Here is a 27,842-nt window from a genome sequence, read left to right as displayed (position 1 = left end):
AAAGTATTCTGATTCTGATGATTGTGATTTCCATGATTAGAGAAAAATACTCTAGCGGATATTTTGCACATTTCCCTCTTTAGTAATTCAAAACAGGCTCGCAGTGAAGTTATCCTGCATTTATTAATTATTGACATCATCACATGAAACAGTGAAGTGAACCTTGATTAAAAAATGGACAATTGTAGCAAACAGAGTTCTTGACGCTTCGCCCCCTGAGAGCCGTTTTAATTAAAAAGGATGCAAACATCAAACATGTCTTAATATCGTGGGCTTGTATAAAGGGGAAAGGGATTGGGTAATTTAATTCCCGGATCAATAAGTCATTGAGAATGTTCTAAAACAGATATTTCCCCCCGGAGGTGTACATTAAGACTGTAAGCTGTGATTTAGTGTCGGGGTCCTGTTGTTTGTTGCACCCAGAGTTCCTCTCTCTTCACCTTTCAGCATCGATTTCCATCCCACCACTTTAGATTTTTTATCCCTCTCCGAATAACTAACTCCCTCTCTGCTTCAAAGGACCTGGATTTCCTGTTTGTTCTTTTTGTGAACGCGTGTGTTTCATGTTCTCATCGCTGTGTGTCCCTGTGCACATTAGGCGTAAACAGCAGAGATAGTCTAAGATATCGCACCTCAGCCAAACAAATTTGTCAAGCCAGGTCTTTAATCGTTAAGAAGAAGTAGTTTCATATATCACATGGCGTGATACATCTGTGAGAATTTATTTGAATTTATTTGTGAGTAAGAGAGAGCACAGCAAGAGAGAGGGGGAAAAAAATCAACAATATTTCCTTCAACAGCTGGTGTAGATTAATCTCCATCCTTGCAAGACTGGGGAAAGCGTAAAGTTCCAAAATCAAAGTCTTGCAGGTGCAAAATTGAATCTTAAATGTAAATTGATTTGGAGATCAAACATTCTCCAGCCCCTCTATCATTTTAATCAGGCAAAGTCGAGACACTGCCAGAGTAGAGAGGTGCTTGAAATTCTGAATTCACCAAATGCATCTTCCAACCTTGATTAAGGGTGTGTGTGTGTGTGTGTGTGTGTGTGTGTGTGTGTGTGTGGAGGAGGGTGGGGGCTCAGCTGCCGGTGTTACACTCCTAGGACAGGTTTGAGAGTGTGATCGCTGCAGATTTCTGAATGTTTTCTGGTAATTTTCGTCATCAGGCGTCGGTGAGGTCAACAAAGTTAAGTGAGGTGTGTTGTTGTGGGTAATTGTTGGAATCAATCGAGCAGGTTGAAATGATGAAGGGACTACGTCGACCTTCTAACACTCATTTCAGAAGTTTTCAGAGGGAAAGCGGTGCAGATATACGGGGGCGAATAACGGCCATAAAGATATGACATTTCATCACATGAATCTAATCAATGGATTTATCTATGGGGTCCTTAAATGTATGGGTAGACTATTCAAGTACTCAGTATTCAAACACTATGTTCAGATTGCTCAAATAACCTCAATTCAGATCTAAAAATTCCAACATAAAGTAATGCAGTTGGTGAAATTGTCTAGGACTAGTTATAGACTATATTAAGAAGGGGACATCGCCAGTGTTGTCCCTTATCTCTGATTCTGTTTGTGACATTCGTCGCCAGGATCTCGAGGCACAGGAAGGGGTCCGGTTTGGGGACCTCAGAATCGTGTTTATGTTTTTCGCAGATGATGTGGTTCTCCAGCATCCAGTGGGGTGGTGTGCAGTAGAGTGTGAAGCGGTTGGGATGAGAGTCAGCATCTCCAAGTCTGAGGCCATGGTTCTCTGTCGGAAACCGGTGGATTGCCCCTCTGGGTCGGGAAAGAGTTGCTGCCTCAAGCAAGGGAGTTCAAGTATCTTGGGGTCTTGTTCATGAGGGAGGGTAGGATGGAGCATGAGATGGATCAGCGGTTTAGTGCAGTGATGGGGAGCTGTGCCGGATCGTTGTGATGAAGAAGGAGCTGAGCCAGAAGGCAAAGCTTTCGATTACCTGGTCTATCTAGGTCCCAGCTCTGGGTAGTGACCGAAAGAATGAGGTTGCGGATACAAGCGGCCAAAGTAGGTCCCCTCAGAAGGGTGGCTAGGTTCAGCCTTAGAGATAGGGTAAGGAGCTCAGACATTTGGAGGGAGCTCGGAATAGAGCCGCTGCTTCTTTGTGTCAAAAGGGGTCAGGTGAGGTGGTTCGGGCATCTCATCAGGATGCCTCGCGGACGCCTCCCGTTGAAGGTGTTCCAGGCACGTCCCACTGGTAGGAGGTACCGGGGCAGACCTAGAACACGCTGGAGGGATTACGTATCTCATCTGGCCTGGGAACACCTTGGGGTCCCCCAGGAGGAGCTGGAAAGCGTTGCTGGGGAGAGGGACGTCTGGGATGCTTTGCTTGGCCTGCTGCTCCTGCGACCCAGCTTCAGTTGAAAACGTATGGATTGATGGATGTAGCCACCATGACCTCACCAGTCGGATGAAACCTCATGTTTGGCATCTTTTTAGCCAAAAAAGACCATATTTGGATGAGAGGGTGAAGCTATGGAGGAGGGAGGGGTGGATCTGGCTGAGAGCCTACACACTGGACCTTGAAAACCTTGGGTGCACTATCCTACAAAGGAGAGGACTCACTTTGTTTGGGTGTGCGGATACGTGTGTCTTGTGTGGCGGTAAAGATGCCACAGTAATGATAGTCAAAAGGAATACTACAGAGCTTTAGGACAACATAAACAAACTTACCAAGCCAAATACTCAGTTGCTGAGATGGGGAGGTTGTTTCTCTCCACCCTGCATGCCTCCACAAATGGACCATTTAAGTGACACTCCTCACAGCCCTGCAGCTAATCACTGCAACACCACTTTGGGGTAAGCTACCTAGCTCTTTAAGCATTTGAACATTGGCCACTTTCTATTTGAATTTGTGAAAGTTATAAGATTTCACTATCTGACTACTGAAAATTTTATAGAGGTGAAATCAGACCATATATTCAGACACATAGTTTTTAAAATAAAACATGTGGGTGTTCTATCTTTAATCATACCTACATTTTAAATTTAAGTGTTCAGTTGCTTATAAGATCCAAATCTTCCTGGCCATTATTTGCTGTATGTAAAATCGGGCCGTGATGCAAAGATGCAAGCTGATACCATCCATCTGATACCCAGGATCAAAACTGTAACATTTGGGCTGTGATATATACAGGAATGGACTTCACACAGTTGTTCCTGAAAGGCTGCAGAGCCTCCTTTGGTCTTCTGAGAATGTCTCATCTTCCACTGCAAATCTCCTTTGCCCTTCTCATGTTCTCCCCCCCACCCCCCCACCCCCAACCCCTCTTGCATTCTTGCTTCTTTTACTTTTCTTCTGCCTTTCTTAACACTGTGCACGTCGGCTCTGTTCTCGCTCGGCTCATTATAAGGGCCTGAATAGGAGAACACTAGGAGAGTTGAAGGTGTTAGCACGCTGGAGCACGGCCTCTCATCTATGATCCGCCCAGCTAATTACCCATGTGCGGCTAGCGTCACTATCCACCCCCGTCCTCCTCCTCCTCCTCTTCCACCTTACCCAAGAACAGATTAAACACTTGGGAATGACCTGCCCTAGATTTTATGCTACATTGAACTCTTAACAAATTAGAGGAGGGTCATCCACGGACAGCTAATTGCAAGAAGCATATGGTGTATTAACTCATAATCAAGATTAAATCACACATTTCCGACTTAGATCGGCATTTGGCCTCCATCAGCTCGCTTTAGCCATCCGCATCGCTCTAATCTCAATTGCAAATAGTCTGATTTTGGTATAAATTGCACCCTAAATCATAGTGGAAGAGCACACACAAATATCGAAACTGAATATTAAGCTTTTAGACCAATGACAGACTTTTCAAAAGGCTAATGACAGCGAGCCTGTAATCTGAAAGGAAGGAAATCCATCTAATAAACTGTCATCTCACGCCCTTGTCATCTTCCATTCCACAAAACAACAAGAAATGAATTAATCACATGTTTCAAATCTCTTATGACTCTGTCTGTTTTGGCTCATCGTCTCACACAGACGATTCTTAAAGAGAGTGTTGACAAAATGAATAGATGAGCAATTGTGGGTTTCATGGGAACGGCAGATGGAGGCAGAATCAAAGTGACTGTAAACTGTAAGGGCTCAGCAGAATTTATGAAAGAGGGGGAAAAAAACAACAATGCAGATATGCCAGAACAATAGAGAGTTTCTGTTTCAAGTCTTCTGTTGTACGGGAAACACAATCGATTCATTGTGTGCAAGACTTTTTTTAGTGTTTGTTTACAAAGGAACAAAACCAAACAAAGCAAACAAGAGTTACACAAAAGAAGTTATGGGATTTAAAGAGGACCTTTTGTGCTCATTTCCAGGTTTATACTTGTATTTTGGGTTTCGACTAGAACATGTTTGCATGCTTTAATGGTCAAAAAGCACTATATTTTCCTCATAGTGCCTGTACTGGAACACCTGGACTCACCTTTTGTCTAAAACGCTCTGTTTTAGCGCCTGTTTCTTCAAGCCCCCGTCCTGAAAAAGCCCAGCCTCCTGGTCAGCATTTCCGGGTCTTGCGCATCTCTGCACCGCCATTGCAGGTGGAGGAATGACTGTAACAGAGATTGGCGCCACTTTTTAACATGACAAATTAACAATAAAGGCTTCTAAACACCAGAACACATGTTCCAGCAGGAATATGATCCAAAATCAGCAAGAAATTTACAACATCAGCAACCAAGGGTGCGTTCAGAAATACTCACTCCAATGTACTGTTCGGTTATTCAGAATACCACACTCTGGGAGCAGCAGAATGTACTCTGGCCACCTTGTATGTACAGACGGAGCAGCAGAGTACCAAGCAGAGTGAATGTTTCATTATCGTAATTGTTCATTAATTCATGTAGAAACAGAGCACTCCATTTCTTCAAACAACAACGCTCTCATTTCAGTGTAGAACATCACTTTGGACCTACGAACACAACCAATATTTTCCCTAATGTTATTATGTAGCTACATGTAGCAGTGTACTTGCAGCTGGGGAATCACGGAGTATACCTGCGATTACTACGGATTAAAGTAACCAATAAAAGCCTCTAAATGCAACTTGGCATGTCCCAGCAGGAATATGATCCAAAGTTGAGAAATTAACAACATAACCAAACAAATATTACATGTTTCCCTGATGTTAGCATAGAGCTTCATGTACGTTAGCAGCGTACTTACAGCCGTGGAATGACTGCAATGGAAAATAGCTGCACATTTTTCCTGTGAAAAATCACCAATAAAATCTACTTAGCACAACTGGACATGTTCCAGCAAGAACAGATTACAAAATCAGGAATAAATTTACGACATCTGCAACAAAGTTCATGTTGCCCTGATGTTAGCATGTAGCTATATGTATGTGAACAATGTAGATGAAGCCAGGGAATGACTGTACCAGAGAATAGCTTAACTTGTTATTGTGGAAAACCACTAATAAAAGCTTCTTAACACAACTGGACATGTTCCAGCAGAAATACGACTTGAAATCAGGGAGAACTCTACAACATAAGCTACCAAGTTTACATGTTTCCCTGACATAAACATAGCTACATGTAGCAGTGTACTTGCAACCGGGGAATCATTTTAACGGAGTGTAGCAGCACTTTCTACTGTTAAAAATGACAAATAAAAGCATCTATTGGCAGCTGGACATGTTCCAGCAAGAATGTGATCTCAATTTGAGAAATTAACATCAGCAACCAAGATTACACTCTTCCCTGAAGCTAGCATGGAGCTATATGTACGTTAGCAGAGTGCAGCTGTGGAATGACTGTAATGGAGAATAGCTGCACTTTTTTTCCGTAAAAAAAATCACCATTAAAAGCCACTAAACACAACTGGATATGTCCCAGTGGGAATATGATCTGCATGAGATTACATGTCTCTACGACAGAAAATGCAGAAAAGAATAACAGGTCCCCTGTAAGTGTCAAAGTTATATTACATAAAAAATAATTACTACCTATTTGGGAAAAACTCTGCTGGTGAGTCAGTGGTTGAGAAGGTTCACAGTCACCAGATAACATCGATTTCCGCTCTGCATGAGGCGTATTGGTGGAGCTATCAATAGCCAAAGCAAAGGCCTCACTTCACCGAACACTGTGTGACCCTCCTGAAACACCCGCACTTATCAGTCTCGCAGTTTCGAGCCTGACCTCTTTTTGTAAAGCACAATGCTGATACTCAAAAGGCCTTGCCATTCACGTTGGCCTTTAAGTGGCCTTTTCTCCTTTTCTTCTTCCCTTTGGAGAACGGTCACAAATAAGCTCGACCGAGCGGCAGTGATATACAGACGCGGGTTTGTCTTTTGGGGTGATATCTCGGAGAGTTTGTGTTTGTGTTGCTGCAGGAATTGGAAGAGGTGCGGGATGGGGTCGGCGCTCCAAAGTGAAGTGAGAGAAAGACAAGCCAGAGGATGAAGATCCCCTGCCAATAAACCTGACATTTCTCCTCTCTGCGCTCCAATATCTCACCAATAACAATTAGCCCAGTAATTGTTTGGCTAATTATGATTAAATATCTGGTGGGGTGCCAGCAAAGCACTCTCCACTGCAGCTTTGTTCACGCTGTTGTTTTAAGGCAATGCATCCAAGTGAATGCATGTAAACACAGATAAGGCCTAAATGGGTTCACCCACAAACACAATCACCCACACAGGCAAACATGCATTCTCTATACCCTCGTTTGACCTCAATTTGTAACCAGGACTCAGATTTTTATTTGCCCACCGGCCGGTGCTCATCAAACTTTCCTCAAACCAAAAGGGTGATAGCCTGGGTGGATAAAGACAAGAGAAGAAGGGCACTTTCAGTAAAACTTGTCATGAAAACCTCAAATATCTGGTTTGAGACTTTCTTTGACAAATCTGCACGTTCTTTGTTATCTAATTCATCGATTAACCATCAATATTAAATGTTTTCAGCTTCGTAAATGTGAAGACTGGCTGCTTTTTTCTTCAAAGTACATCTAATATCTTTAATATCTAATATCTCTAATGACTTTTGGACTGTTGGTCAGACAAACCAAAGAATTGTGAGATAATACCTCAGGCTCTTGGGACTTACGATGGCCATTTGTCATTATTGTTTTAAATCTGAAAGGAAGTGTCTGACATTTTGGGATATATAAGCTGGGTCACTTTCCTGCCAAGACTTATCTGAGAGGATCAGCACCACCAAGTAAATGTAACACTACAGCCAGCAGTCAGTTAGTTTAGCTCAAAGACTTGAAACGAGGGGAAACAGCAACCCTGGCTCTGTCCAAGGTAACAAAATCCATTTATCAGCACCTCCAAAGCTCACTAATTAACATGTTGTATCTCATTTGTTCAATCAGTCGTCTTATCTAACTCCCTGCAAGCAAGTGAATAATGTTGAAAATGTTAAACCTTTTCTTTGAGGGTTCTGTTAATGTTGTAGCATAAACAAGACTTAAAATAAGGGAGGCTCAGACATGGAGTTGCACATTTGAAGGTTTACTTGCGAGAAAGCCAAAGAATTAGTACATCATGACAATTTATAGTGTCTGACAAACAAGTAGCACAAGTACAGCTTTCCAGTACATATTAAAAGGTGTTTCCTGTCACTTAAGCTACTGTTTTCTGTTATTCAGACAACCAGTTTCAAGAACAATTGCTTCCCCTCAAGTAACCAAATTTGGCCAGGATCATGCCAGATCTTTTAGCTTAAGTCACGTCAGCATAATAACGTCCTAGCGTCCTGAGCAGAGAATAAAGCCATGCTTCCTCTGTGTGTGTTTTAATTCGAGCTTCTCTCTTCTTTGTTGTGGTAGCCAGTCTCGTGCGTGTAAGTACATGTGAGTCCTTGTGAGTGTGTCCCATTGGCTAGGCAGTGGATACCGGCATGGGCGTAGATTTTAGGGGGGATGCAGGGGACAGGTTCCCCTTCAATATTTAGAATGCGTATATTCAGAATGTCAGGGTAACCGTCAGTATGTGTGACTAAGGCTTAATTTTTTCTCATGGAGCAACATTTCATCCACCACATATCCTGCCACAAGCTTCGTCACTTCTTTGTAGTTGCAGCTGTCCATGGTTTAAATCCACTTTAGGTTTAGCCAGTGTAGGGCTGCAGCCGACCTCAGCTGCCAAAGAGGGCTCACTGTTGGTGGGGTGTATTTCCTGGAGCTTCATGCTGTGTTGCTATCGGTCATAATAGCCGAGGTGTTTCAGACCGGAGGTTTGAGGGCATATTTTTCACAATGTTTTAGTCGGATTACCTGCAGCAACAGTGTTCTTGTCATCTTTCCTTCCAACACAATCAAAGTAATGTGAAATTTCCAGCCGCTTAGGTAAACGTTTCCATTTTCCAAATTAGCTTGCTGCGTTGTGACATGCCTGCTCAACGTGACGGATGCAAAAATGAGTCCGCTGATGCGACCGTTGTATTTCAAGTCAGTAGTGATGTGATGACAAAATGACGTTCAAACAAGTTGTTCAGTTTTGGAGTAACTGTAATATTATTACTTACATTTTATTAGTAATTATGTAAATATAATAATATAATACTTCGTTATAGTTTTGTTATTGCCCTAGGGTTAGGGTTAGCCCTAACCCTAACCCGTTGGTGACCATCCATCGTTTTGCCCTATGGAAGAGGCACATTGACTCCAGCTGACAGCCATATCTTCAGCTGTACTGACACAACTCCTAACGTGACTAGCAAACATGCTACAGAGCAGCTAGCAAAAGTGTGGACGTACCAAAAACTGAACACAAGTAGTCAGCTGGAGACACATGATAGAAGCAGGTATGATGTGTCTCAGCTGTCCACTTGTGTTCGGATCACCATAATGCATGTTAATACCAGGTCTAAACAGGCTCATAGATAAACTCTGCTGCACAGAGCTCCATTAAACACTCAGTAGTGAATTTCATAGAAATCATCAGTTGATAATTAAATAACTGCTGGTTGCAGCCTCACTCCTCTGTACTCACAGCTGGATCACAGATTTTAGAGCACTTGGCCTTTGATAAACACACAATATAACCCCAGATAAACTGATTCACATTCATCTTATCGCCTCACACTGCCTCCACTGGCGATTCAAAAGGGACAGGTGAGCACGCTATTGCTGCTTCACTAGGTCTTTACCCGCGGCTCCAGCTGTGTCGATATTACTGCTGTTCCAGTCTGAGTGTTACCTCTCCTCCCTCCCCTCCTCCCTCCTCCCTGCTTCCCTTTCGCTCTGGGCCGCTCTTCACTCCGCTCCTGTGGCGGAACCGTCAGGTCCTTGTTGCTCGGCAACCGCTGTCTTAAGATTTTCCCAGTAGAGTTTTGAAGGTAATAAAACAATGCCCCAAGACAAACAGCAACTGCAACCGGAAAGGCCTTATAGGAGGAGGGGAGAGGGAGAGGAGTTCATCCAAAACTCTTTTTAGCTTTTTTAATTAAAAATAAATGTTATCAATAGCACCAGACTGAAAGGAAAATCCATGAAACTCGCTCCACACATTCCACAGTTACACCTCCTGTTACTTAAATTGAAATCTTATCTCATGATGACGGTGCATCCAAGCTGAGAAACAGCTGTCTTTTCCAAGGTGACTGATCCCCAAGGTTATGCAAACATATGGTAATGAATGACTTCTCTCTCCGTCTATTGATACACAACCGTACTCACCTCGATTACAGTCGCCTGCGTGGGAGTTTGATTGATATCTGTCACTCAGGCGACCTTGCAGAGGCTGGTCAGCCCATTTTTAGGAGTGTGGCTCAGTTCCCATAACTTTGGTTGGGAAACAAACGCGAGCAAAGAGCCTCAAACGAGCCGATTTGTCAGGCAGATTTGATTGGAAGGAGATGTTTTTTCTTTCTCTCTACACACACAAGACTCCCTGTGAAATTAATGCAACACAAACAAAACATTTGGAGACAGCGCACAGATCCTCTGGCACGCTGAATTATGGCGAGGCATGAGGGAGATGAAAACTTTTGTTTTATTTCGTTCGCTGTTTTCCTTTCTCGCCTTCCAAGCTCTTGTAGGAGATGGAACATCAAAGGCGAGCTTTTACTAATACAAGCAATAAACTACTCCCACATGGTTTGGGTTTGAGTTTTTCCCTATAGCGCGCTCTTTATGAGTGACACGAGACAGCTCAAACAACGGCTCTCCCTTCCCCCCTGTTTTAACAGTCGAACAATAAAAGGTGTCACAGATTCCGAAAAAAAAAAATATCAGGGTGACAAGATTCTGAAGCTCTCTCGACACAGAGCGACTACTCCAAAGTAATCATCAGACGTGGCATTCAAAGGTCTGCAGAGCACCCCCCCACAAACATCTCTCCCATTACATTCATTATTTAATTGTATAGTTTCAATCTGTGCAGCTGCGGTTACACTGTCTTGAGCGTTGCCGAGTGGGATTGGAGACGAGAGAGACATTGGCCCCTGCTAATCAAAATGCAAATATCTGTATCCCTGTTGGGGCATTAGTGCATCTTGGAGGGTGAATCTCAAGGCTCTAAATTGAAAGATGATGAATGTGCAGGTTCTTTTTTCTTTTCATTTTTTGACGCGTGCAATGTGAGGCAGCTCCGAAATTAAAAAGTCGTAAAAATAAATAAATAAAAGTGTAAATAAATAAACAGAGAAGGGTGAAGGTGGGGATGAAAGGGGAACAGAAGAAAAGTGTCATAACAGCGTGCTGCCAATAACCACGCAGCAGCAGTTCACACACACCAGGTAAAGACTTGATTACATGGTACAATGACAAATGGACTGCTTGCCACTTTGCTATCTGGCTGTCAATCAACAGGACGCACTCGGGGAACATGACAGCCATGTCCTTTGACCGTCAAGTGTATCTGCCTATCTGGCAGAGTGTGCAATCAGCATATGAATTTTTGAAGCACTCGTGTTTCGTGGGAAGAGACAGATTTATTAAGCTAACATGGGTGTGGATCAAACTGTTCTTGTGAGTCTTTTATTTGGCATTTGTTGGGAAGAAACAGTCTCTGTAAACACGCTTGTTTTGTTTTTTTGTTTTGGTCAGATTAAACCTTCCAACAGCTCCTCATGCCTGAATTCATCTGAACCTAACGTGAGTTTGAATTTGCCAGATCGTGTTGGCATTTTACAGAGTTAGTGGCTTTTTAGTGCAAATTTCCCGAATGGTGTTTCCTGACTGAGCTGCAGCTGAGGAGAACTTCCTGAAAGTCTCATGTAGGTTTGTTACAGCGACAAAACACAGGCAGTAATTAAGTAATTACAGGCAGTAATTAAGGCTGCCTCCTAATAGTCGACCAGAAAGGTCATTAGTCGGCAAGATTTCATTGGTTGCTTAGCCATCGGAAAAAACAAAAACATGAAACTCTACCATGAGCTGCATCTTGTCAAAATAAATCAAAACCTATATCACTGGACCATGTGGGAATTTAATTTGAAAGGACAGACACAGGAAGTGGCCACGCTCAGCAGTCAGACAGGAGTCAGGTTAATCTCCAGTGCTGGTACCTGCGGTTATTCCACAGGCTAGTTAATAACATGTCGGGCAGGAAATCCAAAGTGTGGGATCATTTTGAGAAGGTGAAGGACGAACCCAAGGTGATATGTAAACTCATCTTCATTGGTCGACTACAAACATGACGTATCATCTGAAACATGGAAGTAGCTACATGCCCATTAGCCCACAGCGTCATTAACAGGCGGCTCGCTCAGTGTGTGACGTGCACTTGTAGATAATATATAGGCCTATATTAATGAAGGGTCATTAGTACGGTTTTGTATTTCTCTGTAATGTAGCTCAGACAAGTGCTTGCTTGCGAACGACTGCGGAGAAAATCCATAGAAAAGCACAGGTGTAAATTTGGACGGATTTTGCATCGTATGGCACATTCATGAACACAACACTGCAACAGACAACACCAAACACAAACAGCTAGTAACGAAAATAATGTGATAAAACATGGACGAACTGACCAACAGTGACATCCAGGCTTTACTGACCAAATATGTGACGGTGGAAATCCAACAGGATTTTAACAAAAACTTCTGACTACTCCTTTAACCTGCAAAGTGTCCTTGCTTTGGGCGACACCTAAAAACCTCTTCAAACAGCAAGAGTTCTTTGATACAGTGGTAACACGACTAATATTCCTCTCTTGTTCTCAGTGTTGATCAATATTTATGTGATTATAGATTTAAATCATACATAGGATTAGAATACACACACACAAGCTGAATAAACCGATGAGTTTTTCATTCTGTTTCTCACTTAAAGTTCGTTTTTGACACAGATTTTGAGAAAATCCAACATCTGTAGGGAAACAATGGGGTACTAGTCCCTGTCCATTGAAATAAATGACTCATTTTTTTTTATCTACATATTACTTCTTATGTCTTTAACATGGATAGAAAGCAGTAAAGTTTTAGAAGTTACATTTTCTCCATCTTCACAGTATATTTTTCTCTATGTAAATACTATTTCTTTGAACGGACACAAACGCATCAGGGATTCTTCACCAAATCTGTCTGGCTGCTGCCTGCTTCTCTTTCCCATCAGGTTCTCGTCTCCCTCGCCACATCTGCTCGTGTAATCTCAGTCTGGGACTTCTGATTCGAGAAACAACAAGGCTCCGTCAACGGCGGAAAAAACCCCAGAGCGAATCGCCAACAAAACGCCTCCGTCGCAGCAGCTGACTGACAGCGAGATACGTCCTTTTGTGAGATTACATGTGATGCATGAGCAGTTTGTAGGGACATGCTCGCTGATACAGATAAGCAGTGGTGGGGGAAGTATTCAGATCCTGCACTTAGAAGTAAACGTGGCAACACCACACTGGGAGAATACTCCCCGCCAAATAAAAGTCCTGAATTCAAATCAACAAAATGCACTTTGAGAATCAAAAGTAAAACAATTTTGTTTCCTGTCAGTGTTTTACTATTATACCTGATGTTTCTGGATTAATATCACAGTTTTACCTCCCCTATACACTGTCGGGGAGTTTAATCTACAGAAATGCATCATATTTTATAAGATCATCATGTGTTTGTTGCGTCGCTGTCCTGTGAGAACCATGAACCTTGAAAAACATTTCACTATGTCAGACAAACAGCCCTGTTTTTAGCTTTGTGATGATGCATTTTCCAGCTGATCCAAGACATCTTTTAAGGGTATATTTGGCTTAAGGAGAATTTTCCCAACATATAAAGGAACACTTCGTCTTTCAGTTTGTCACAAACATTTAAAATCAACTGGAGATACATGGTTTTCACTGGACAGGTAAGAGATGAGTGATAAAAGTAAAAACTACAATATTTGCCTCTGAAATGTAGTGTAGTGGAAGTAGTGCTGGGTGATATGGCCTAAAAAAATATTGTGATAGTTGTAAGCTTTATTGTGACACACGACATATATCTCAATATTTTGAAATTTCCTGTTAACCACTGTAGACTACTAAAATACTAAATTACTAAATACACTGCTGTTACAACAAAGTTAAACTACTGTTGCAGCAAAGTGGAATTAACAACTGTTACAATAAAGTTAAATAAGGTACTGTTATAAGAAATTTACTGTTAAAATACAGTTAAAGTATAATTACAGTTAAAGTTAAATTAACTACTGTTACAGTAAAGTGAAATAAAGTACTCTTCTAGTAAATTTACTGTTAAAATACAGTTAAATTAAGTATCATTACAGTTAAAGTTAAATTATGTATTGTTACAATAAAGTTACATAAAGCACTCTTGAAGTTAAGTTATTAAGTACGTAGAGTAAATAATAAATTAGAATAAAGAATTGTTACAATAAAGTTAAATAAAGTAGCGTTATGATAAAGTTAAATAAAATAGTGTTAAAAGAAAGTTAGATAAAGTACTGTAGAAGTATTCTTAAATTAAAAAGAGTACTGTTATAATAAAGTTAAATAAAGTAGTTATAATAAATTTACTGTTAAAATACAGTTAAATTAAGTATCATTACAGTTAAAATTAAATTATGTATTGTTACAATAAAGTTAAATAAAGCACTCTTGAAGTTAAGTTATTAAGTACGTAGAGTAAATAATAAATTAGAATAAAGAATTGTTACAATAAAGTTAAATAAAATAGTGTTAAAAGAAATTTAGATAAAGTACTGTGGAAGTATTCTTAAATTAAAAAGGGTACTGTTATAATAAAGTTAAAAAAAACATACTGGAATAATATAATTGAACAAAGTCCTTAAAAAAGTCACAAAAAAAAAATTCAGAATAAATTATTGTATAATTAAGTTAAATAAATTACTGTAACACTAAAGTTAAATAAAGTAGTGTTATGATAAAGTTAAATAAAGTACTGTTATGATAAAGTTAAATAAAGTAGTGTTATGATAAAGTTAAATAAAGTACTGTAACACTAAAGTTAAATAAAGTACCATTACAGTTACAGTCAAATAAAGCACTTTTAAAGTTAAGTTAAATCCTATTATAAGTCACAGAGTAAAAAATAAATAAGAGTACTGTTATAATTAAGTTTAAAAAAGTACTGTTATAATAAACTTAAATAAAGAACTCTTAAATTTAAGTTATACAAATTGTTGTTATAATAGAGTTAAATAAAATAATGTTTTAATAAAGTTAAAGTACTTTTATAATAAAGTTAAGTAAAGTAGCTTTAATAAAGTGACTGTTACAATAAAATTAAATAAAAAAGTTAAAGTTAAATTTAAATAAAGTACTGTTATAGTGTTATAGTTTTTAAGAGTACTGTTACATGCAGCGAATCAAAGCAGAACCAACCACTTGTGTTTTTATTTCCAAGCACCTGGCTCATCTCGGACCAGTAGTCTTGAATGTTTTTGTGTGAACTTGGAGCTTCAGGTCAACAGTTGGATGTCAGTTAGCAAAAAGTCAAACTGTTGGAGCAGCGTCATTAAACGTGCAGATTAATCTTCTGCGAGTGTGAAACAAACCAACAGCTTTGCACTTCATATATCAATAATATTTGCAAGTCACACTGGTGCTCCTTGGTTGCAAAACGTGACTAAGGAGTTGTGAGAAAAAAGCCCTACAGATCAAAAAAACACACACTTTTCGCCTACTCACACACTTATCAGCCAGGAGAGAGGAAGTGTGTGTGACGTATCATGTCTGTGAGTGTTTTTTGTCTTTTGGGGAAAAAATGACATCACAATTTATACTCAATGTTTGCAATATAACAATTTTATACATCTCATGTGTAACAAGTCGCAGTAAAACGAGTACAATCGCTATATCGCCAGCCCGAAGTAGAAGTATACAGTTGCATGAAATGGAGATACCCAAGTAAAGGACAAGTACCTTTAATTTATACTTAGGCAGTAGTAGTTTAGTCCTTCAGTAAAGTTATGTTTCACCACTGCAGATAGGACAGAGAGCTGGATTGATGGTGCTGTTCACGTATGCTGATGTTCTTTTGTCAGTGTGACACTTCCTGAACGTTCTGCGGGGAGATTCAGCTTGTGTTCATTGTGTAAAGTCGAGCCCATTGAACCTGTTCCACAGTGGAAATGTTCTGTAGTGCTGAAACATATAAAAGACCCCCCACTCTGAAAGAAGACTTTCACCTAGTGATGGTAACTTTACAAAGTCCCCTCTCTTTATCAGCACCCTTTATTATCATTCCTCCAGTCATTCACTGTCCTTTTAGGCCCCGGCTAATCTTATGAAGTGTCTTTTACTACTCTAATGGAGAAATCTTCAAACATCTGGAGCACCAATTAAAGAAGCGGTCGTCCTCATCCTTGAGCCAGCCCCTAAAGCCACGAGACGGAAACCCTTCAGATCCTGAAGATCTTTATTCTCCCCCTCTTTCTGTCCTTTTCTTTCTGATTGTTCACTGTGGGCACTCTCTTGACCTTCAGTAATGTACCCACACTTAACATTTAAATCGCAGCAGGGGAGGGCCGTCGCTGAAACTCTCACAATGGATATCTTCTTAATTTAGGGCCACATTTCTTGAGCTGCGCTGGGATCCTTTTTCGTCGAGTGCCATTGATTACGCCCTGTGAAATGCATCCCGACGGAGCGAATACAATAAAAACCTCACTTCCACACTGGACTCTCGGTTGTGTCAGTTTCCTGCAGGCTGAGGTGTCGTGGCAGCATTTGGACAACAAAATGCCGGATCAAAGAGTGGCGAAAAGAGGAGGGATTCTGGCATATTTACATGTCAGATGGCGGCGCCTCTTCTCCTCCTGTCCTGTCACTGAGCTACTACAGGAGGGTCATTAGAGGCAGAAACATATGCCATTCAGCATGCATGGTCTGCTGTCCAATTAGTGGCCTGGAAGCACTCGGCTGAAGCCAAGCATAGAAAGTGGCAAAACACATGCAGGCACAAGTTCGGAGTAATCTGCCTTCACATTGTGTACCTGCATGTTTGAGCAGCTACAGTCGCAAGTTTCCAGACTCTTAGTTTGAATACAGAGTGAGGAGGAAGAGAAGATTTCATCACCGCCTCACTACAGGAGCGTACACGTACAGGAACACACAACCAGCTCGGTGTGTGTTTCATAAATCTTTTAAACTCCTGTCAAGTCACACCAATATTCCCCTCACAAAGAAAGTGTGTCGCCTCTCTGAGACGCAGAAAATCTTAGAAGAAAATATCTTTTTCGAGCTATTTATTTACTTCTCTTTCCTCCCCTCCCTCCTTCCCTCCCTCCCCACCCACCCCACCTCCCTCGCCCACACAATCCTGGCAGTTTTCATCTGCTTCGTAGGTGCTGATATCCAGGATTCTGGGATGTCTGACTTTTTTATTTGCTGTCAGAGGAGAAGGCAAGGACGAGGCTTAGCTAGTCACACAGCAATATCCAGCCAATTCTTGTGGTTTGCTATATATCATTCACAAACAAACCTTTGTGCTCTACAGCAACAATAGATAAATAAAAATCCAGACCAGTTGGTGTTCTGCAGATGGAAGCAACAGGTCAACTCTGCAAGACAGACGGGCTATATAATATCTGCTCTCATTCGAAGTTGTCAAATGTTGTCGCCTTGTCAGCTACTGGGCAGTATCAGTTTGTAATGGGGCCGGACAGACCCTCTCGGAGTTAATAACATGGCCAGACGGCACACAGTCTACAACAGGCCACGTGATTAGATTGTTTTATGCTCATTCAAGTTAGCAGAGCGCTAAAGTTAGCCATTCAGCCGGCAAAAGTTAGCTGCTTGGCCGCTGCAGGTAACTAGTTTGCTTGCTCTATCGGCCGCACAGTGCAGAAGTAGTACTGATAATCCTCGGATCATCCAAGTCATTTTATATGCAGCAGTTGAACCATTTTGGCTTTGTGCACCATTAAAGGGAAATTTCGGTTTATTTCAACCTGTCTCCTATCGTCCTAGTGACATAAAAATAATAGTTAGCATGTTAGCCGTTAGCCTAGATACAGCCGGGGCACATAGTAGCATCAGACCTGTTAAAACGTAAGTGAACGGGCATACTTCAAGTGCAAAGTTAGTCCACTAAACAAGCTTTTTTTCCACAAAGACCGCCTCATATCGTTAGGATAAATGTCAGAGAACATATAGAAAACAGCTGGGCTTTATCTAGAGCTCGCGAGATATATTTCGGCCGCGCTTTGGAAAGCAGAGCTAGATGGTAAACAAACATGGCAGCACACCGGTAAGGTAAGACAACACGTTCACATGTCATTTTCTATATGTTCTCTGACATTTATCCTAACGATATGAGGCGGTCTTTGTGGAAAAAAAGCTTGTTTAGTGGACTAACTTTGCACTTAAAGTATGGCCGTTCACTTACGTTTCAACAGGTCTGATGCTACTATGCGCCCCGGCTGTATCTAGGCTAATGGCTAACATGCTAACTATTATATTTATGTCACTAGTCACTTGAAACAAATTTAGGACGATAGGAGACAGGTTGAAATAAACCGAAATTTCCCTTTAAGAAACCCTCACAGGAATGAACAGGGCCCTGCATTCATGCTGTATCCAGTTCTTTTAATACATCCATTCTGAGCTCCTGACCACCTTGAGTGCTACCTAGCTAATTCTTGTCTCATTTGTGGTCTGGTAAACAATAAATCCATCAAATGGAAACCTTACAGGAAGCACTGACATGTGAAATATATTAAAACCATTGTGGTTTTAGCTGACTAATGTTAGCTAATGGCAGCTTGCTTGCTAACGCTGATAAATTGCTAGCTAGCCAACAAAGCAAAATACTCTCCTTAGTGATTTACTTAATTTAAATTATCCAGACTCCCGGGTTGGTAAAATAGCACCTTGAGCAACCAACTCCAGATCAGTGCAGCTTAGCTTAGTCACAGCTAGCTGGCTAACTTAGCTTGCTTGCTAGCTAACATTATCACTAGAAAAACACTATCTGAGTGGATACATCAGTTGACTAGCGGCAAAATTACTTCCCAAGCTAACCTGATACACGATACTAACTCATGTATCATGACAAACGATATGATTTTAGCCAATCATAAATGATGTAACGGTAAAATGTTTTTACTACCAGCTAAGAGCCATGCAGAGGAGGCCAACAAGCTAACTGTAACCTGAGCTAATGTTAGCCATGTAGCTGCTACTCTACATGGTGCTGGTTTCTTCGTAGTGTTAGCTGATATAGTAATTTGCAAACTAAGCTAGTTAGCATCATGGAGGCAACGGTCCAAATTAAATATAGGATGAGGATTCTTTTCCAGCCTTCTATCAACGTGATGACGTGATTGTCGCCATTTTGGCTGATTATGCACACTGAAGCGTGAGCAACAGGATGCTGATTGCTGTTCACTTTACAGCTCTTAAAGAGAAGTATTATAACTAGGATTTTCTTAAAGTTAGATACAGAACCTTTAACTACCATATTTATAACAAGTGAAATGATTGAAGGAATGAGCCAGCATGGGTTGTAACAAGCAAGAGATCAATGCTGAGGGATAAAAACTTGCTGTGTTACATTAGCGCACTAACTGCACTCTCAGGGTATGAAAAAATAATCTGCCACATTCATAAGAAGTACAGGTCAGCTCACTGCTGAGGTACCTGTAGTCTAGACGTTCCCAGCGGTGATTTCAGAGGAAGTGAATGGACTCTTTCTTCCCTCGACCTACTGCAACTTGTTATGAGAGCCTTTGAAGCACAGCATAAGTTCTCCTTCAGCAAAACACCGACCACATCAGCTGATTTCAACCGCAAATGACAGGAATTAGAGCAATACCTGTATTTATATATAACTACAAGTATATTTCAACCTGAACTGACAGTTAGGGCGGCTCACAGCTGATAGAAATCACTGATTCAATTAGAGATGGGACACTTTATTGATTCGTTACAGGGACATCACATTTCTTCCTCATGGCTGTGATATACTGTATTTCAGGTAGTGATTAAAGGCGTACTATGCAGGATGTTCCTAAAAAACAACATAGAAGTAGTCCCTCTCAATCCTCATATATGACCCACTAATGTTAGAAGTCTTATTTATCTGCAGAGACTCTGCCCTCTGCTGGGATTTCCCAGTTTTATTTTGCTGTATTCGAGATGTTCCTGGGCAAAGCGCACAGGTGAGGTCGGAACTTTGTGAAAAGGTAGCATCCAGGTGTCAAACAGTTAGCAGCACTACCAAAAAGAACCTATGAAAACTGCAAACAGCGCCAAAACCCCCCACAAACATACCAAGGGGACAAAGTTCAGTTTCAAAACTAGAGTGAATTTGGTGATGGCTTTTACTTTCACTTTTGCTGGTGATAATATTCAGAAACAGTAACAATTCCTTACTCCAAAGTATGTTTAATTCTTTAAAATTGGCTCCCGTGAACGCCATATATATATATATATGTATTTGACGCTTCAGGATTCTCCAAGAAATAACATTACAGTAAGTTGGGATGAGCAAGCACACTGTTATCTGTGTCTGTATCTGTTCAACCAGCAATATCATCTGTTTTACCACTTGAAATGGGCAGAAGTTAATTTGAAAGGGTGTGGGGTTTAAATCGAAAGTGGATGGGATCTGATAGGGGGTTGATAAGAAGAAGAATTCACTGTTTACTAGAAAAGTGATTCCAGAAAAGCCCCAGGTTTGAGCTTCAGATCATTTTTTTCTTTCACAAGAGTAAGGCCTCATTTACACTGCAAGCGATGCGTTCGCATAGTGCTTGCAAACGGGGAACTGCCCATTGGTTCGACAGCCCATTGGTTCGACATTCCATTGTTCCGAAGTCCGTTCCGAAATCATCATGATGCCCTGTGGTTAAGGTCTGGTTAGGTTTAGGCACAAAAACCATTTGGTTAGGGTCAGGAAAAGATCATGGTGTGGGTTAAAATGAAAAAGAAAGTGACAAACACGTAAGCCGTGAGCCTGCTCCACCTCAAGCCGGTCGCGGCGCACCATACGCCCGCCGCGAGCCGTTCAGCACCGCGGACAGTCGGACTAATGGGATGTCGAACCAATGGGCTGTCGAACCAATGACATGGACCCTGCGAACGGTCGCTGTTTACTCGCGTTTTCATTTCGGCAAGCATGTTAACAGGTTAGAGCATTCACACTGCATCCATATTACGCGCTGCTCGAGTCGCGCTGCTTTTCGCGAGCAAGCTCGAAAATAGAAGAGATGCCAATTTTTTGCACGAGTTGCAAGCGAATGGTCGAGGTATTAAACAAATACACGAGTTTGCATGTGTTGTGACCTCTCCTGGCCACCGTAGACATCTCTCCCTTGACCAAGTGAGACCTGACAGGCACATGTTTCATGTACTTGCCCATTTGTTGTGCTAAACATTAATTCTCCAAGCGTTGGAATAACCACTGGTGCGAACCTGTTCACCCTGGGCTTTGGGTCCAAACTCACTTCTTCTTCCTTGGGGTTTATTGGAGATTTGCAAACACGGTGCACTACTGTCACCAACTGTTCGGGTGTGGTTTGTATTATGACAGGTCAGCAGCGGCCACTGTGTAACACGTCTGTTCGTTTTTGGTGCGAATACACGTGTGCTGCCGCTACGCTTGTGGATCGCTTGGCGAGCGCTTGGTGAATGCATCGCTTGCGGTGTAAATGAGGCCTAAGAGACTGAACACAGCTACCCAAATGAGGAGTTTCCTTCATTAGGCGTACAGAAAGAGGCACAATTTAATCAGATGATATTCATATTTGTACAAAGTACTAGAGTAGTACCAAAACCGATACCAGTATCAGAAATGCCTCCGATACTGCCTAAAATGCGGTATCGGGTATCGGCGAGTACAGCCTATGACCAATCCGATACCACGTAATGCCTCACGTCATTACGCATGCTACAGGCAAATGAAATGGAAACGGAGCGGAGTTTAAAAAGCATTCTACTGTAGCCTTTAAAATGTCTTTTTAAAAAATTGTGTGGCTGCACTATAACCTGTGTCTTGATCTGTGTCAACACTGGATAATAATAATAAAAAGTTTTATGGCATTCATTCTACTATTATGTATTTATTTCTTAATATTTTACATAGAGTTTTAGGAGTTGAGACATACAAGTCATATCCCATCCATTTTTATTTTACGCGCTGGTATCCAATCGGTACTCAGTATCGGCAGATAGCTAAGGTTCAGGGATCAGAATCGGTATCGGGAAGGAAAAAGTGGTATCAGTACATCTCTAGAAAGTACATTACCCGTTCTGAGTACTCATTTAATTTGAGTATTCAGCCAATGTATTCTACTAAATGCTTCATGAATAAATTAACGTTAAGTTACACAGGTTAAGTTCAGGAAAAGAAATATGGTGAGGATGTACCTTAAAATGGCTCAAAGTTCATACAGTTCCGAACATGCGTCTCCAGGGGAAAGTCCCTTGCCTCCTTACAAGACCACTTGGGACTGCCTCCTTGTTTACTCCTGTCAGTGCACTGGTCATGGGGTGGGAGCCCTAGAAAAAAACATTGGATATGTATGAATTTGAAAAATGTCTGCACTGAAGGACCATTTCTATTGCAGAGCTCAAAAGACAAAATTATATATTTCTAAGGCAGAGATTTTCAAAAAGGAGAAAAGATCTTGGATTTGTATTTAACGTTGAACTGAAGTTTTGATTCTCCTTGATTTTCAAAAGAGGAGGCAACTGCATCAGTCATTTCAGCAGGTGAAAAAAATCTCAAGGTGATTTTATTTGTAGAGGGCGCTATCATGGCAAATAAAGACCATTTCAGCAAAAAATAAAAAGTAAGAAAAAATTAATTTCAGTGTGACTTTAAAGAATAAATCACTCCTGGAAACTTTCTACAAATGCAGGACATGAAGGTGTTTTTATCCTTAAATGAAATGAAATAATGTCGACAAATGAGTTCTACATGCCTTTGCACGTAGGTGTGAAATCTGTGAAATGTGAAAGAAGAACATGTTCTTTTGGAAAAGCTGGAGAGGCACACGTGTAAGACAAGACACCCTATCATTTAGGGCATTTAATTAAAAGAGTCAGTGTTTTAGGAGTCCTTAACTTTTGGTGTGAAGCAAAGTACAAATAAAAAACAGCATTTACTGGGAGAAAAAAAAGAGGGGTTCTGTTTGGGAGCTCTTCAGTTTAGTTCGGGCACCAATGACCTCAGAGAAGCCAAGGACTAGCGGTCCAACACCCCGAGAAAGATGGATTCTGCTGCTCGGAATGGGCCCGGATTATCTCTCTGGCACAGGAGCCGGAAGAAAGGGAGCAACCGAACATCTCTGGGTGGTGAAAAATGAGGGAGCGAGATACTATTTCTCCTTTAATTCACAAGGGGTGGCCTGGCTCTGCCCGCGATAAGACACAAGTGATCAACATCCTTTGAGTTGGCGGTGACTTGGCCTCCTAGCGGCTCCCCTCCCTTCTCCCCCTCGCTGATATGTAGGACATATTTTGCTGCCTCCAACAGGTACAGTGCAGGTAAAAAAGAAAATGGAAAGGGAGAAGGGGGGAGAGGAATCATGTGGATGCTGTAGGCACAGAGCTACCATATAGAGCCCAGATCTGGATTTATGATCATGGGCAGTGGAGAGTGCTCCATTGGGCCTGGGGGGACTGTTGAGATACTTTTCGTCCCTTTTTCTCATTTCCTGTCTTGTTTCCACATTCTTTGTATCGTACGCTGCATTTTCTCCAAGGACAAAACACCCCTCCAAACATAACTCTGTCTCAAACCTTTAACTTTCTCTTCCATCCTCGTTCAAGCGCTGCAAATAAGCAAATAAATAAATAATGCCTGGTCAGATATATTTCTGGCTTTTGGAGATTTGTTTTTTCCACTTGGCCAACTCCACTCATTCAAGTGACGTCGGAGCATCTTGTCAGCAGTTTTTGTGAATATTCAAATTAACTCAGTGAAAGGAATCTCACTTGCTTCATTTGAAGCATTGTTAACGCCGAGCACTTACAGTTCAGTGGCTCAGTTTGCTCCAGAAAAAACACTGCGAGGCAATAAAGGCAATCAAGTAACATTTGATGGAACAATATCCCTCATTTTAAGTATTGTATTAAACCCTCCGTTCCCTTAATTTGGCATCATGAAAAGAATAAAGGACAACAACTCCAAAGCTGCAGAATAATGACACCCATTCTTTCTTTTGAACCGAAACGCTACCTTAATTAGATAGTTAGATTCAGCCTATAAATGGTCTGATCAAATTAAGCATCAGCTTGTTTGTTTCATGACACTGATATCAGCGTCTTTTCACATTAAAGAGTCGTGTTCTGAGGAGCGTTGGGAGCGCGAACAAAGGATCCCATCAGAGATAGAAACTCTGAAGAAACATTAATGAAGAGTTTGTTTACTTGTTGTTGCCTCCCTTTTTTGTTTTCTCTCAGAAGACTTTGGTTTGGTAAAGAAGCACTACAGGTACAAACATTCACAGCGAGCTGAGAGACGTGAGAGAGAGACCAAAGACGTGGGCACACACAAAAAAAGCAATTTTCAAATGCCGACATCAAAGTGCGAGGAAAGCAAAACAATTAAGAGAGAAAATGTAGCTCTCTTATCTGTATCCTCTATCTCACAGGTGATACAAGTTGTAATGGAAGTCCACTTTCCTGTCGTACACTCTCCCCAGAGCTGGCTCCGCCGCGGCTTTATCTCACCTTGGTCAGGACAAATGTGAGTGATTGCTGTCTGGGCTATTTCAGGAGGCGGCAGGTTGACACCGCGACTTGCATCATTGCTCTGCTTCGCCGCAAGCTCCACCCTCCTCCCCGCGTGTTGTCACAACCAATAAAAGCGATGGTCTCTCAAACCAGGCCGAGCCGTGATTAAATCTCCAACTCTGAAATACCAGAGTTTGGGGCTGGCATCTACTCAATATGGGCTGTTAATTACATTCTTCTAATTTATTCGTCTCAAAATGATAATTGTTCACCTTGACATAATTCAACTACGTGTGATCTATTGCTGCAGATTGGTCTAATTGCATTCACCATGTGGGATGGGGGAATAAAAAGCTCAGTTTCAAACAAGCAAAACAAAGACAACAACAAAGTGTTGAAACTTTTCAAACCACTTGACCAAAATGTACTAATTTAAATGAGCCCTTCAAACGTGCTAATTAATTGCTACTCCTGACCAGTCTCAACCGTGCTTAATGTGGCACAGTATTACACAGCCATCAGAGTCAGGCCATCAGGGCTTTTTTTTTTTTGTTAAAGAAGTATGTCACTGCTGGAAAGATGGTCTTGGGCTGCAGTAGAGAGACACAAGTACTTTTTAAACTGGTGTTATATGACCACAGAAAACTGGAAAAAGGCTGTGGCTATCATTTTTCCTCTACCAGAATGCACTGTGCTGCACCGGACCAATAAAACCTCTGCTGGTGGGTGACTTAAGGTGAGTTGCCCACATTGATGTCTCATTAAAATATACCTGGTTTTGACGACAAAAACATGACAATGGAAATATCCCAAACTCTCGCTAAGAAATACCTAGTTTTGTCACCACAAACACAGCGTCATGTTAAAAATACTCAATTTTTTTCTCCAAAAACATGGCTGGAAATGTGTCTAGGTTTCTTTAAAAAATACCCAGTTTAGACGGCACAAATATTGCCATCTCCTTTAAAGTTAGACAGTGTGGGCGCCAAAAACATGGCTGAAAATATCCCGACTTCTCGTTTAAAAATACCCAGTTTTGTCGCCAAAAACATGGCTGGAAATGTTTTAGCTTCTTGTTAAAAATTCCTGGTTTGCTTGCCACAAACATGGCCAAATATGTCTCTCAGTCTTGTTAAAAAAATTTCTGCCAAAAACATGGATTGAAACATGCCCCGATGTCTCTGTAAATATACCCGGTTTTGGCACCAAAAAAATATCCCTACCTCACGTTAGAAAATAGCCAGTTTTGTTAGCACAAGCACAGCTGGGAATGCCCCAGTGCCTTGTTAAAAATACTTGGTGTTGTCGCCAAGAATATGACTGGCAATGTCTCTCTGTCTCATTAAAAATATTCCATTTTGGCTCCAAAAACATGGCTGGAAATATCCCTACCTCTCATCAAAAAAGACCCAGTTTTGTCAGCACAAATATTGCCGCAAGTGTCTCAATGTCTTGTTAAAAAGCCAGTTTTGGCACAAAAAACATGGTTGGAAATATCCCTACCTCTTGATAAAAAAAGACCCAGTTTGTCACCACAAACACAACTGGAAATGTCCCGACATCATGTTAAAAAAAATTCTGGTTTGATTACCACAAACATGGCCAAATATGTCTCTCAGTCTTGTTAAAAAAATTTCTGCCAAAAACATGGATTGAAACATTCTTACATCCCGATAAAAAACACCTATTTTTTTTTCACCAGAAACACAGCTGGAAATGGCTCAATGCCTTTTTTAAAATACATGGTTTTGGCGCTAAAAACATGGCTGGACATGTCCTGACGACTCCTGAAAAAACACCTGGTTAGATCACTACAAACATGGCTAGAAATGTCCCAATGTCTCATTCAAAATACCTGATTTGTTGCAAAAAATAGTTGGAAATTTCTTGATGTCTCATTAAAAATACCAAGTATTGTCCCCACATACACGGCTGGAAATCTCCCGACATTTTGTTGCCAATAACATGGATTGAAATATCCCTACATCCCATTAAATAATACCCAGTTTTGGCGCTACAAACACTGCTGGAAATGTCCCAGTGTCTCATTGAAAAACTTGATATTAATAGCAAAAACACTGTTGGAAATGCCCCAATGTCATGTTAAAAATACTGTTTTTTCGCAAATAATATGGATTGAAATATTTCTACATCAGTTAAAAAAGACCCAGTTTTGTTGCCACAAACACAGGTGGAAATGTCCTGATGTCTAATTAAAAAATACCCCGTTTTGTCGCCCGTAACATGGATTATAATATACCTACATCCCATTAAAAAATACCCAGTTTGGTTGCCACAAACATTGCTGGAAGTGTCCCGATATCTCATTCAAAAATAACTGGATTTGTTGCCACATACAGTTGTAACTTGTCACAAACAGTAGTCTGCTGCTCGATGAGAAACTCAGGTCATGTACATGCAATCTGAACTATTTCACATATGCCACATATGAATGTAAAATATTTCTTTTTAGAAAAATATGCCAACATTCACGCATTCTGGTGACTGGGCGGAGGCCACATTAAAAAAACAATACAAATTAAGCTTATTTCCGTCAGAAGATAATCTTCTTCATCCTCGATCATCAACCCCACGCGAAGCCTTATCGAAGACATAATAATGTTATGACATTTAAAATATCGCCAAAGCATTTCCTCATACAGTGTCATCTTTTCTGATGGAAATGCATCTCATCTGATTGCTTCGTAATGAAGCTTACCGCTCCTTTGATAGATTCCCGTTCTTTGGAATTAAGGTGGATCTGCTATGCTGCATTTCCTAATGACATCCCATCTCCCGGAACAGTGCTGACATTTTGATTGTCTTGTTTGTTTTGCACTCTTTGCCTTCTCTTTGAAGGTCACTGCTAAATTACTTTAAGGCATGCAAATCATTATATCCACAGTCCACCTTTAACGCTTGATGAGTAGGACGGAGCAAAGGGAGCATGTACAAATACAACTGGAGTGAATAAAAAACATTGTGAGGCTTTTTATACATCTTTGTGGGAGTAATTAACCGGCAGTCTTTCACATCCTCACCCAACTAACCCCACCTTCCTTCTCCTCTCACAGGGAAATTGACTTTCATACTCCACAGGGATGTCAGAGGTCAGCCACCGAACACTTTCCCAGGTGCAGGCGGTGATGTCTCGTACAATGACACTAATGCTGAGGCTGAGAAATCTCTTGTAAAGGGGTGCCCTTCAATTTGCCAGTCAAAAGTCCTTTTCATACAGGCCTTTTATTACTCTGGGTCCTCTTGTGATTTGTAATAACTGCAAAGGTTGTCTGTGTTCCTACTCCTGCAGTCAGATTTCCACCACAAATTACTCGCCATATTTTGCCAAACAGAGGTCATCTGATAACGCCACACTCGTGTGAGTCAGCACTTTAGTAATTTTGGGTTGTATTTTTTTGTAAAGGAGTCTGGTTGGCTTTTCCGGCACCTTTTCCCTCCTCCTCCTCCCTCATGTCAAGAATTATGAAGGCTGCAGTCGAAATTATTAATGAGAGCTTTAATGGATTTTCGGCTGCAAATTCAGAAGGCTCATCTAGCCACTCAGCATTTGGAGGAAGCTCAAATCATTTCATCAGTAAATTCCAGTGAAATACTGAGAGGACTGTGACTGTTCTGCACGAAACAGACAAGGGGGTCACATTTCTAAATCATCAAGTTCACTGGTAATTGTGAAACTTTTACTTGTAAGTGATGTTGCCCAGCGGCAGCGGCCATGTTCAGAGAGCAGCTAAGTATCAGTGGAGTGACATCCATGTTTGACAA

This window comes from Epinephelus lanceolatus, chromosome 22 (assembly GCF_041903045.1).
Source record: "Epinephelus lanceolatus isolate andai-2023 chromosome 22, ASM4190304v1, whole genome shotgun sequence".
NCBI lineage: Eukaryota > Metazoa > Chordata > Actinopteri > Perciformes > Serranidae > Epinephelus > Epinephelus lanceolatus.
The sequence above is the reverse complement of the archived record's forward strand: the minus strand, read 5'-3'. Positions refer to the sequence as shown.